This window comes from Rhipicephalus microplus, chromosome 6, assembly GCF_043290135.1.
Source record: "Rhipicephalus microplus isolate Deutch F79 chromosome 6, USDA_Rmic, whole genome shotgun sequence".
Taxonomy (NCBI): Eukaryota; Metazoa; Arthropoda; class Arachnida; order Ixodida; family Ixodidae; genus Rhipicephalus; species Rhipicephalus microplus.
The window spans coordinates 127,961,387-127,972,556 of NC_134705.1; positions in this window are offsets into that span (position 1 = coordinate 127,961,387).

The following is an 11,170-nucleotide window of genomic DNA, read 5'->3' on the forward strand; positions in this document are numbered from 1 at the left end:
TTCATAGGTTTCTATTTACGGGCCGTTTGGAGGGCATCATGCCGTAACGGTAGCAAATTATACAAATGCTCATGGAATGTTCACAGACGTTATGAGAGTTCTAAGCATTTGCCTGCTTGTGAATTACCGGAGTTTACTGATTCGGTGGCCAGTGATCGGCGCTCAGAGCCTGCCATCGGGGTTTTTTGGTAGTGCTGAGAAGCTGTGCACAACCACACGACGAAACACCGACTGTGCCCAAGTAGGCACGCTACAAGCCTAGGAGGATACGTTAATGCTCTAGCACATTGTCGCGTCACCATTTCCAGAGTAACTGGCACATCTATAACGAAATAGCTGGGACTCATAGTAGCTTTCTTAATTGGTGCACTTCTTTTTTTTAGGTCTCACCTGTGTCGCATGCTACGAGAGCGTGTTATCCGTGTCTGCATTCGCATGTGTATTTTTTTAAGTGCATTTAGCACGTCATTGACCCGGGCTACTATTCATTCACTGTCTCTTGTCGCAAGGTCTCATACTTATCAATACAAGCTTTGAAGAAAACAAACCACGTAAAAAAACTGTTCAAAATAGTAAAGGAGTTTTCAAATTGTATCAGTCACAGAAAAAAAATTATTCGCAATTATTCGCTTAAGCTCACAAAAACAATGTAATCACTATGCTAATAATCCAACATTACAATTTAATGATGTCACCGCCAGCATTCTTTGGAGGTCATATAGGTATTAGGACCTTTTGCCTTAGGCCCTATTGCCTTATTGACTTAGCTATCTATTGGTGATCATAAAAGGTTTACATCCCATTAGCGAAGGTGCTATTTATCTATTGCCTTAGCCATTTATGCGATATATTGAAACTCTTGGGTCCTATTGCCTTGGTTCCTATTGTACTATTGTATTGCTCATCAATCGAAGTTATTACATGTCTTATGTCTACACCTATATTCCGCCTCGGTTGATCAGTCTATATTGTGCTTGTCTACTTACCCGATGGTATACCGGGTTCAACCTCGGCCGCGGTGGCCGCGTTTTGATGAAGATGAAATGGTACAGGCCTGTGTACAGTTCAATATCAGTGTACGTTAAAGAACACCGGATGTCCAAAATTTCCGAAGCCCTGCACTACGGCGCTTTTCATAATCACATACCGTGATGTTGGGACGTGAAATTCCGCTAATAACCGCTATTATTAGCTCTCCACTTATCGTTATTTCCATAAAAAATTTCTCTTTCTGAGTTAAATCGGAGGATAGAGTGCTACGCAATCGCGCATAACTTCAAGTCGACATTTGCCAACCTTTCGCATCGCATTAGCGCTGAGTACCCAAAGCAATGCAGCTACATCTATAGCTATAACAAGAAGCAGCTACATCTCTTTTTCGTGTTGTTGCCTAAAGGAATAAGGAAGCTTCACACAAGGCCACGCTTTCTTCGCGCCAGGCAAACTCCAATAGAAGCTGTGAGTTTCCCTATTATTCCTCTTTTCACCTTCCGCCGCATTCCTCACCAATACACGTCTGCATTTGCATGATGTCGCATTAGCATTACCGGCACAGGGGAAAAGTCCAGCCGCACTTCCGCTCCCATGGCGTCTCCTTGCGCATAAAGTTTTATGCATGTACGTGCATGAAACGGAGGCACGCGTTTGATCATTTGCTTTGCGAGTTGCGGAACGTATTCAGCGGCACTTCTGTTCCTCTGGCCTGCGCACCTATTCTGTATGACTGCGCGTGGGGTCGATATCATTGCACTCGTAGTTATCTTTAAATTTTGATCATGTGTTCTCAAATGCGATAGCTCCCAGTCACGCCTTTGTTGACTTTTTTCTCGGTTTACTTATTAATTTTCTATAACCGATTGATTCGGCTATAGCACCCCCACTCTTTTTTTTCCGCCGCGCGTCTACTTCTTTCTTTCTTTTTCTTGTCATCTTTCTTCCCCATCCTCTTAGTACAGGCTTGCGAACCGGATGCAACAATTGTAGTTGACCTCTTTGCCTATCTCTCAATTTGTTCTCTATTTCTCTAAAGCGATCATGATAAACAATTCTTGCTTGGTATAAAACAGCCAAAACATATAGTGTCAACTAGCATTGTTCTGAGCTCTCACGATTCATTCATCGCGGAGAAGTAATATGCAGAGTAGGTTGGTCTGTCAAGCATGCTGCTTCAGCAGAACTAAAGAAAGCTGAAGTGTGGAACTTTTCCCTTAGTTGCAGTAATTTTGCTGCAGCAAAGCTAGAAGATTTACAGCTATCCAGCACGGGAATCACAACGGCAGTGGCGATTGTATTCAGCGTACGGAAATTACGCAGTTAAGAAACGCAGTTAAGAAACGATGACGGGAGGATACAGAATACGCACAAAGAATGCCACTCTGGATGTTTTGAGAGCACCGTCTCTTATCCAGGGTGTAAGAAAATGTGGTGGTTGTTATGGCCATGGCTCGGCAGCAGATGCCTCTCGTTGCGGCAATGGCTTGGTTTATTCTAGCAGAAGTGGTACTCAGCTGATGCGCTTGCTATGGCAACGACGCAGGAGGAGTCTTTCTATAGACGTATTTCGCTGCTGAAAGGTTTCTCTTGGGCACGATTACACAACTCGATCTATTGCCTGTGGCAACCTCTATCAGTCCTTGTTATCTTTCATTAGTCCACCAGGAGATATATAAGGCCCAAGAATATACGTATCACATCACATATTGTCTTGTCCTGTCGTGTTGTATGTGTTTCAGTTATATCGGACTTACTCAGAATTTTCTGGGTGACTTGCAAGAGCATTTATACCTCACTAATTGGACTGCCACCACTTTGCGCTACATTCGCTTAACCAACATTAGTGCACCTGGGTTTTCTGTATCGACAACAATTATTTAGGTGGAAAATTGGTTTGCAAATGTGAACGTCGTGTTTCGTAAGATTAGTTCCGTATAGGGCTCCTTTTAACGTCATGAAATTAACATTGATAAAAAACTTTGTCTATGGCGAACAGCCTGAGCGGTTACATGGGTGAATGTAGTGGTATACATTAACCCCCGTAGTCTATATCTCTGATGACATCTTGTTGGGGCGTCATAATGACGCAACTGATAGCAAACATTGGTGCTATTATGATGACGTCATCACATGACGCTATTGCTTGGTAAAATAATAGTAACTGGGATTCTACGTGCCGAAACCACGATACAGTTACGAGAGAAGCTTCAGTTGCAGGGATTTAAAAATATCGACCACCTGGGGTTCTTCAACGTGCAGCTAAATCTGAGCACACTGTTCGATAGCCTTTTTGCCTCCATCAAAAATTTAGCCGCGGCAGCAGGGATTTGATTCCGCGGATTTTGATTAAGCAGTCAAACGCCATTAACAATAAACCATCATTGCAAGCGTCACCTGGTTTTAAAGATAGGCCCATAGCGTAGGTAATGCAGCACATCGTCAGATGCTGAAAGCTTCAGCAGGCAGACAGACTGCAATCGGCTGAGAGCGCCAAGATAAGTTAACCAGTGCCTCCCACATTGTGGCTCGTTATGATTGCCAAGAAATCTGGTCGGTGATTGTATAACCTAATCAATTGCTAACCATGCATGAGGTCCCGCCTTCAAGCGTTACACAGTCTGCAGCATGTTGCCGAAGATTTTACTCAGCTTTGTCAAATTCATTCACTTTTATTTAGTGTCATCGGTATTTTGAAATATGTTGCAAGTTGGGCTAGTCGGAACATACTCATAACGGGCAGCCCAAATAGAACGAGAAACACAATAAAGTACACGACAAACACTTGGGCAATGTATTTTCTTTTATTTCTCGTCTCTTGTTTTGCTCAGCCCTTCATGGAGTTTCTGAAACTTGAAGCAAACTATGCGAGACAGAACGAAACGAAAAGTTTCTACCACCATAACAATTCCCAACTGCCAGCTAGCCAAAGTAAGTGCACTATTTTCGCTATCTACATTGTTCTGCTGCATTCTCAGATATCTAAACGAAATTTCTTTTGTTGTGTATAATAAAAAGACGAAAAACTTAGTCGGTTCATATAACATAATAGGCGTGAACATAGAGCTTAATTATTTTAGCCAAGCTCCCTGACTTTGTATGTCGAAATTTCGCTTCAACAGCTAGGTGATTCAAGCTAGACTCCTGTATTGCTCTATTAAATGTAGCTTTTGAAAGGTTTTGAATTTTTTTTAAATATTGTGAAAATTTCACCTGCTGTGAAGCATAAAAAAAGTTCCCCTATGTTTCTTAGCTTCTTCTGCGGTGTTACTTCCTTGCACTTCCGCAGTCTGAGTCCTCCAAACCTGCGAATATCGATTTACAATATTCTAGTCTTCACATTTTGCTTGGCAGGAAACTACAGATCCAAATAAAACCTGTTCACTCCGTAAAGCGAAAGGACAAAACTAATTTTTTTGCGAACGAATAAAAAAGCGATGTTTTGATGAGAATTTTTTTTAATTACCCTCCTTTCCAGATGCCGTGTAGAACGAGCTTGAATTCTGCGTTTTTCCCCATTACGTATTCTTTGCTGTAGAAAGTGAAGTACGCATAAAGAGCACCTTTACCCGCACTTTCTTTTCCGGAATTCAATATTTATTAAAAGGAGTAATTATAGCTATCTAATTTGGACGACCTTGCCCTCTATTGCACGCGTGCCCCTGGAAACAGCTGCTTCCCTCATAAAAGCGCCAAGGTCTTCATTTTTAACGACGATTCTGTTTAAAACAGCCGTAATCTTTGCGGCCTATCCTGTGCAGTCCATCAGGTATGTATGGCAGATATTTGGTGAATCCCAATAATCACCCTCGGTTCACTAAAATGGAAGAAGACATCAATTAGCCCAACAAACGAATACGCGCGTCAGCGAACGCTTTCGTTTGTAGTTTTGCCCCACCACGGTGGTCTAGTGGCTAAGGTACTCAGCTGCTTACCCGCAGGTCACGGGATCAAATCCCGGCTGTGGCGGCTGCATTTCCGATGTAGGCGGAAATGTTGTAGGCCCGTGTGCTCAGATTTAGGTGCACGTTAAAGAATCCCAGGTGGTCAAAATTTCCGGAGCCCTCCATTACGGCGTCTCTCATAATCAAATGATGGTTTTGGGACGTTAAACCCCACAAATCAATCAATCGTTTGTAGTTAAAAAAATGATAATATTTAGATAAGAGGGATAGAAAAAATTTAGAGAAAGGCAGGGAGGTTAACTAGAAATTGGAGCATCTGGTTTGTTACCTTGCACTAAGGGAGCGGATGATGAAAATAAAGATGGGAAAGAAAGCGAAGAGCGAAATAGACGTGCGAAAGATAAAAGAAAAAAAAGTGAGCTGGGGTGCTATAGCCTATTCAATAGGCAACTACCACGCGACAAGTTCAATAAGGCCTTCACTGATTTTCTGTGCGACGACATATTATGTCGCCTTCCAAGCACTGACTGTTCTGGTGGTTTTCGTCAAGGCGAGCTAACGCAGCAGCTAACTGCCATCCTTGCATGCTGTAACGATGGCAATGACAGAGAACGTGCTCTATCGTTTCATCGGTGCCGCAAAATTATTTCGGTACACGGCAGAATGTTGCTATAGAAGAAGGAATAACTACTATACAAGAATAAAAATACGCGTGAAGACCAAGATTACCGTGTGGCAAACAAAACATGGCTACGCTGCCTTGCCAGATCACGTGTTCCATGAAGGCGACGCGGGTTACATCTGTTGGCGAAATGGAAGGGTCCAACACAGTTCAGTCCTTCTCGTGGGTCATTTCGCTCAATGCCGCGGTTTTATTTCTGATACTTATTAATTTTGAACGTTGCTAAAAACAAAATATTGAAGTCCTTGCCTGGTCTTTTGTCTTTCGCATCGTTTCATTCGCTTGCACATATTCTCACACTGGTACAGTGGAACTCGAGATAATTCACGCCTGCTTTACTTGAATCCCAATCGGCAGCTTCGTCTTCCCTCAGGAATATCTCGAGCTGAGGTGACTCTTCCATACCACCCGTGGCTTGGGGTGGCCTTCACGAACGCACACTCTCATCGCAATAGCCAGCTTTTCTACATGCACTTGCTGCAGTTGCGAAGAGTCCATCGCGCACCTTCTATGTAAGTGCACCGATTTTAACGCGCCAAGACAAGAACTCACTGCAGCTCTGAATAGACTGCATGATTGGCCTTTGTCGGAACAAAGTATTTTGGGTCATCGGCCAAGCCCATCCTCAGCCTAGAAGGCTTTGAAAGCTTTGCTGCGTTTTTTGCGTACAACTGGCTTGACAGGCTTTAGTGTCTTACACCCTTTAATGTTGCCTTTCTTCTCTCACTATTTCCTTGTATTTTCTCTCTCTCTCTTTCTTTCTCTCTCTATGCAGCATTTCATTTCTATCATGTTTTATTCCCCTCACCCCTTTCCCCAACACAGGGTAGCCAGCCAGTACAAGACGTGGCTAACCTCTCTGTCCTTCCGCTTAATCTTTTCTTCTCTTTCACCTTCCCTGCCAACATGCCCAAGCAACCATTTTGGCTGACAAAATAGGTTAACGAACGTTAAATTCCCATGCTTCCACGGTCTTTTTCTGCCAATGGCTGTCAAATCGGATACTGTAACGAAAAGACAGTCCAACGAAGTTGGTCAGTTGTGAATGAATCCTTCTCTATGTGTGGCTAGGTTGTAATTTTCAGCTGTCTCTAGCACAAACAGTTCTATCTGATATGACTGCAGAAAGTTTTTACTTGCTATATAGAGCCCCACGCTATTAAATAAAGGGTCAAAAATAATAAAAGGTACTTCAAGAGGGGGCAATCATGATGTCATTGGCGCTCTTGCACATAAGCTCACAGTTAGATGATATTGTGGCTGGCCAGAAACGTTTTGTTAGACTCCAGAAAGACACTAAGATTTAGTTTTGCTGCGCAAACTGATTATTCGCTTGACAAATATCGTGTATTGGACTACTTTGGTTCGATTTACGGTCATGTAAAAAAAGGAACAAAGAAATCTTTTTGCGTGATGGCATTTGTGTTTTGCCTATTTTCTTGTCCACTGCAGAGCTCACGTGTCCTTTATACCTTAAGTGAAAGCTACTTCGCATTACGTGACAAATTCGTACGGTTTTATAGCTTAAACATATTGCTTTTGAAGTACAGTACAGTAGATGGGGCTTGGAATTTTAAAAGAATCGACTAGCAGCTGTCCACTTTATTCTCTTTTATTTCAGAAGCAGCATCCTACTGGCAACGAGTAACAGCAACTCATATGGCCTGCAAGCAAAATAGTAAGCTAGCACTTCTGTGCTTGTTGCTCTTTTGTGTTCTTGTGTAACGGTCCTGTAACACTGGATCAGTAGAGCAAAAGTAAGTGCTCGCTGGTGCAACAACAGTTTTTTCCCGACGTTTTCTCTTGAATCAAATCAGCTATTTCTCCTTACGCCCAATTACAGAGAAAAAAGAACACTTATGAACGTTTCACTAGTGCGGAACACGAGAAAGCGCGTCGCACGGGCATTCAACGGTTTCCGTTCGTAAACGTTCAACTCGTTTACCAAAACGTCAATGGCTCCTCTGTTTGAGGTAAGCATTGGGTTTCGCCAGCACGAGTATAGCATCCTGTTACGGTGATTCACAAACTCGGTGGGTAAAATGTGCGCTGCATTTCGTTCAACTTCATCGACTTCCGACAGGATGTTACTTCATCGGAAGTAGTCACGTAGCGACGCTGCGCAGCGTCGACGCACAAGCGGCACAGGAAGAGGGAAGTTCGCTCGCTCGGCAAGGTAGTTGCGCCTTCCCTGTAGCCTCGCTGGAGGCAGCCTTATGTATTCGATACGTTTTAGACTGATTAAGTTAATTATTTACCTTTATATTTAGGACCTCATTCGTTCAAAGTAAGCCGAGTTTGAGCTCTGCCAGGCTTATTGTGGCCTGTATTTAAGGTTTTACTGTGAGCGTGGCCACGCCACCTAAGAGCTACAAATGAATCCCAAGGTGGACCTGTCAGGTGTCCGATCATTATAAAGTACATCTGGCGACGCAATGCCTGCCTTATTTTGCATATCTTGACATACGCACCAAAAAGCCAAGTATTCTATTTCGGCTACACGTGTACATCCCAGCTTTCAAAATGTTCGATGTCACCTTAATTTCAAAGTGTTCACGCTTCAGTGGGGATTCGTGTCACAATGTGTTAAGAGCGCATGAAACGAAAGGGATGGCAAGGCATAGGGTTCAGTTAGCTATTTTTTATTTATTTGTTTATTTAATTATTGGTACTGAAACCGCCTCAGATGTTTTAGCAAGGTGCGATACAATGCATGAACGAAAAATACATTATAATAGCACTCAAATTATATTTACAGGAAGTTGATTAGGATAACAACAATAAAAATTACGAGGGAACATACTTACTCTAAACATAACAAAGTTATCGAAGCCGATTAGATGCATAGCTATATGATAAGTGCGTTAGCACACCATCGACTGCACTAATAAATCAAGAATTCAATTACCTGGCGGTGTTATGGGGCACATCTGTGGTGGGACAACACATCTGTGATGAGACAACATGTGGTGGTATGCTCGAAGTATGTAAAAGCCTGAAACAATCCTGGCAGCCCCTCTACATACTTTTATTTTTTTCTTATTTTTGTCTTGCACGCTCTGCCTTGCCTTCTATATATGCCCTTCTTACCAAAAGAAATGTAGTTGGAAGTCAGCGCTCTTTGCCTCTATTGTCTCGTCATAACCTAATTGTTCTAATAATTGACATGTGAGGTTTAACCTCCCAAAACCACCATAGGATTTTAAGAGACGCCGTTGTGGAAAGCTCCGGAATTTTTGACCACGTGGGGTTCCTTAACGTGCACCCATATCTCCTAATCGTTCTATGCACTGTCAGCACTTTTTTTAATCGAATTACCCTAATGTTCTGAATGCAACATAATGAGCGATCGAGCAAGTGAGCTATAGAGATAAAAAGATGTCTGCTTGTCACTAATCATAAAAATGGTAAAGTATTCGTGAACAATGTTTTTTTTTCAGCTTCTGCTCCTTGTAACAAACATAAATTATTTGGGTCCTCATTGTACATGGTCCCACTTAGCTTAAAATTTGTGACCACAATTTAGTTCTACTTTCTATATTTATATACATAAGCCTAATACTACTTTATTCTTCATCAAGTAGGGTTCTGTTATTTCTAATCCATCTCCTGCATCATATTTGCTTTTAAAGCATTTATTTTCATTACTTCTTTCATTTCACGATAGTGATACGAAACCAACATAGTTTTTCTGCCCATGTTCTAATCATTGCACCGAACGCTTCCTTTTTCCCCTTTGAATTCTGGTCAGTGCCTTTCTTCACCCACGTACCTGGAAGATCTCGTGATGTTGGAGAGCATTCGCATGGACGTTCTACGAAAAAGGAAGATCACAAACGAAGATAGACGTTAGCACTAAGCAATAGACTACGGCTGCCTCACTCAACAATGACTTATTAGGCATCTGGGCAAAAAACACGGCGAAACAGAAGCCTAACTCCTACGCATGTCGTGGGAATAACTCACAGTGCTATATTCACGCAGAGCTGCCTCCGCCGATAAACGAATGTTCAGTGTAAATCACTCTGAGAAGGAAAAGGAACCCGCGCTCATAAGAGGGGCTACGCTTGACGATGTTTTGTGCGAAAGCATGTTTATGAAGTTTATGAAAGAGTTGTATGTATGGATCGTGCTATAGATGTATGGCTATACAATCCGTTCTTGTTTTCCTAAGCAGTGCGGCTCAAACTGCTTCATTGCAATGCAGCTTAATCTAGGGCGCCAGAAATAACGCTTTCCACACTGATAAGACTGTGCACAAATTATAAGGAAGAAAGTAAATTATATTTTACGTCCATGCTGGATGTTTAAAGTATGTGGACTTTCCTTCAGTTGAGAAAAGCAGATCGTGGCTGTATATTTTTATGACATGATTAAAAGTCACCAACTATCCGTTACTGTATGTTTATGTAAAGTTTAAAATTTCTTAAAGACTATAAACAAGCAGGGTGACTTGCAGAGCACCGCAGGTGATCGCTAGCGCTACACATGAAAGTATATATGTGCTGGACGTCGTCGCTGATGTGACTGGCTACGCTCATACACTGACACGTCTTGCAATCATTGCTGTTCGCGTTTTGTTTTAAATATTTACCACAACAGTAATGTCAAAAAGAAAAAAGGAAGGTCGCCGCCACTGGCACGTGCAGGGCGGATGTGCTGAGCTATCCGTTTTATCGAAAGCTTCTCCCATGAGTCGGAACAAGGGCGTTGTACTCCCAATGTTGGTGGCACGATGAGGCACGTCTTGGTTCTCGTACGTTGCCCCGCAAATCTTATGTTGATCTTGCTCTCCTTCCTTATGGGCAAAGCACGATAGGCTGCATCGTTATTGGTGCTGTCCGTCTTCTTTCTCCGCTGGTTTCTCGCTAAGCCGCGCCTAATCCTCCTCACGTTGAGAATTCCGCCGCGAAACGGTGCAGTACCCTTCCTTTCAGTAGTGGCAAAGGAGGCATTCGGGAAGATTAATGGGTGCCATTGTCGTAGGTCAGTGAACTAGCCATTCGACGCTAGAAGTTTCGCTCCGAGGTTCAGCTTTGTACTATAGCTGCTACCCGGTGCCGTTGGAAATGAGAAGGCAACAGACGCGGAATTACAAGTGACGTAGTTTGGTCGTATACTCTTTTCCGTACCTCTGCACAAATACACTACAGAAGATATAACGGAAGCGAATTGGCGATGTTTTCCTAATTATTAAAGTTTCTAATCTATCGAATTTAGTCCAAAAATATAACGGGTCTACTTATGTGTAAATCTCGGTACAGTGCGTGCCGCGGGATATCTCTGAGCACAGAAATGCTAGAAGAATCTTGCCAAGGTGAACTGTGTACAAATGCGACTGCACCCAGCTTTTCAAAGCAAGTATGCCCACTGGCTGCACTCACTGAAAAGGTAATTATTAAATCTAAGTTTCTTGGGTCACTGACAGCCATGGTTTTAATCTCCCGTTGCGTCCCCCTGGATGTTTGTTCTCTGAAAACATGGTTTTCATGCTTTTGTCGGTGCTTAACTTTTAGAAAACCATAAAAATTTACTTCGAACACACGATATACTGCGAGTTTGGTGAAAAAAACTCCTTACAAGCATGTTTTTG